The following is a 3,429-nucleotide window of genomic DNA, read 5'->3' as shown; positions in this document are numbered from 1 at the left end:
AAAAAAAAAACAAGAACTCCCCTCAAAGAAAAAAAAAACTTTTCCTATTCATACAAGTTCTTTGTTTCTAAGGCAGAACATAATAACCTTGAAAATCAAGTACAGTTTGTCTACTTCTAGAATTTTCCTATGTTTTTCTTCTTTATTAATTTTTCTTAAATCCTCTGTATCATGCTTACTAAGAATACTCATTAGTGATCTAAATGTATACATATGTAATAAATTCCTAAGAAAGACTCAATTTTCTGCATAACTGTTTATTTTTCAGGAAACTTTTATGAATTTCATTCTTGATTACCCCAGACTTTAATTATCCCAAATCAAGTTTCAGAAAGAGAATTTACAAGTGAGAAATACAAGTACAGTAAAAAGTATGTAGCATATTTTCACCAAGGGCAGTAGAGGCTCAATCCAAGTTGTCCAAGTACTAGAACTTTGTCAAGCAGTGTCTCAGGAGACAGTTATGCTAGGCTACAGTATTCAAGCATAGTAGAATATCATAAATAATGTCAGTGGTTAGTTGTCTCCTATGGAATGGGTGTCAAGTTGGGGAAGTCATTAGTTGGGATTACCTCAGTCTGTGCCCCATCTTTATCCCTGCAAATCTCAGGCATGACATGTTTTGGATTGAAGATCTTGTAAGTAGATTGAGCCTTCTGTATTTGAAATGAGTTTTCTTGGTTTCCTCTCTGAACACAATAGAAAGCTTAGGAAAGCTTTCCTAGGGTAAATTTATCGATGGGAGTGGGCTTTGTGAGGTCAAAGCCTAGTCTTACTTGATGTTTCCTGATTTATGAGTAAAGATGAGATGGCAGATTACTGCTCCAACTGTTATGCCTGTCTGCCTTTCTTCTTGGCTTAGATGGATTTTATTCCTCTGGAAATATGAGGTAAAATAAACTCTCACCTTTAGTCTGGATTTGTCATGTTATTTTTTATCATAGCAACCAGAAAAGAATCAGATACAAAACAGGATGAATGGCAGTTCAAGAAACACAGAGGTGTCATAGTGACTAATGGAATCTGGTGTAGTTCAACATAAGAGAATGAGGTTGGTATTTAGTGACTGAGGTTAAAGCCAAAGAAAGAGACTCTTACAGGAGAAAACATCAAATCCATAGTCCATTGGATGGGGTTTGGATTCTCATAGGAGACACTTTGATGAAAAGGTGCTATCACCAGATACCCCTGCCCACTGTCGTGAAGATGTAGGAGTCATTGTGAGTAGGAAGCAATGATCTGAGGGACAGTCCAGATATGACCTTGATTTCTTCCTGGACTGACCAGGTGCAGTAACACTCCAGCAGTGTAAGGCAGTGCTTTTTAGTACACCCATCATTCTTTTGTTTTCTTTATAATTGGAATAATGTCTCATCAATATATCACATTTAAACTACCACTGGCAATCCTTTTTTAACACAGCAAAAAACATCTAATGAGGGTCCATGTCTTACTGATGCTGAGTGGGGCCTTCCAAAATCTTTCATGTTCCTTTTTCTGTCCTCTTCTGAATTTTTGTTTACCTCCTGAGATTCTACAGCCTCCTCCTCCCTTGCCTGAGAAATCATTCAATTTGAAGATAGCATTAAAATCATGGCAAGACTACTGGAAATCTGTCAAACTCAGGGCCAAAATCAAACAACTAGAAACAAAAAGATTACAAAGAACTGCCAAATCCAAAAGCTGATTCTTTGTGAAAATCAACAAAATAGATAAATCCTTAGCCAAAAGTACTTAAGGAAAGAGAGATAGCATCCAAATTTACAAAATCAGAAATGAAAAGAGAAACATAGCAACAGAAATGGAGGAAATTTAAAATAAAAATCATCAGATCCTAACACAAAAATCCATAATAAATAAAACTTCTATTTCCTTGTGTGATATGGGCCTGTTTAGGTAGTTGACCTGCTCTTGATTCAACTTTGGTATATGCCATCTCTGTAGAAAACCATCCATTTCATCTAGATTCTCCAGTTTTGTTGAGTATAGGCTTTTATAGTAGGATCTGATCATTTTTTGAATTTTCTCAGTTTCTCTTGCTATATTTCACTTTTCTTTTCTGATTTTTAAAAAATTGGATACTGTCTCTTTGCCCTTTATTTAATTTTGCTATGGGTTTATCTATCTTGTTGATTCTTTCAAAGAACCAGCTTTTGGTTTTGCTGATTCTTTGTATTGTTTTCTTTGTTTCTATTTGTTTGATTTCAGCCCTGATTTTGACTATTTCCTGCCTTCTGCTCCTCTTGGATGAGTTTGCTTCTTTTGTTCTATACCTCTCAGGTGTGCTGCTAAGTTGTTAATGTAAAATCTCTCCAGTTACTTACTAATTCACGTTATACTACGAACTTTCATCTTAGCACTGCTTTCATTGTGTCCCATAGGTTTCGGTATGATGTGTTGACATTTTTATTAAATTCCAGGAAGTCTTTAATTTCTTTATTTCTTCCCTGATGAGGTTATCACTAAGTAAATAGCTGTTCAGTTTCCACGAGTATGTGGACTTTCTGTAGTTTTTGCTGTTATTGAAGACCAGTCTTAGGCCATGGTGTTCTGGTAGGATGCATAGTGTTATTTCAATATTCTGATATCTGTTCATGACTAATTTTTAAACAATTATATGCTCAATTTTGTAGACAGTATCATGAGGTGCTGCAAAGAAGGTGTATTCTTTTCTTTTAGGGTGGAATTTTCAGGAGATATCTCGTAAATCAGTTTGGTACATAACCTCTCTTAAGTTCACTGTTTCTCTGTTTAGTATCTGTTTCAATGACCTGCCCTTTTGTAAAAGTGGGCTGTTGAAATCTGCTACTATTATTGTGTGGGGCTCAATGTGTGTTTTGAGTTTAGGAAAGTTTCTTTTATGAATTTGGGGGCTCTTGCATTTGGGGCATAAATATTCAAAATTGAGACTTTCTCTTGGTGGATTTTCCCCTTGATGGATATGAAGTGTTCTTCTTCATCACTTTTGAAACTTTTCTTGAAAGTCTATTTTATTGGATAATAGGATGGCAACTCCTGTTCCTTCCTGGGAGCATTAGCTTGGAAGACCTTTTTTCATTATTTTACTCTGAGATGATAGTGCTTGTCTTTTTTGTTGAGGTGTTTTGCTTGTATTCAGCAAAATGCTGGATCTTGTTTGTGTATCCATTCTTTTAGCTTATGTCTTTTATAGGTTAGTTCAATCCATTAGTATTGAGAGATATTAAAGAGAGATATCTGTAGTATGTTTGTTTTTGTACGGGTTTCATGTGCTTGGGACTCTCTGCCTTTGATTTTGTTGTGAGATGAGTAATGTCATTTCTCTTTTTTGGCACAGGTATCTTCCTTGTATTGGAGTTTTGCTTCCAGTATCCTCTGCTGGGTTAGGTTGGTAGATAGATACTGTTTGAATTTGGTTTTGTCATGGAATATTTTGGTTTCTCCATCTAT

Source organism: Mus pahari, unplaced genomic scaffold (genome assembly GCF_900095145.1).
Source record: "Mus pahari unplaced genomic scaffold, PAHARI_EIJ_v1.1 scaffold_11069_1, whole genome shotgun sequence".
Lineage (NCBI taxonomy): Eukaryota > Metazoa > Chordata > Mammalia > Rodentia > Muridae > Mus > Mus pahari.
This window is presented reverse-complemented; position numbering follows the sequence as displayed.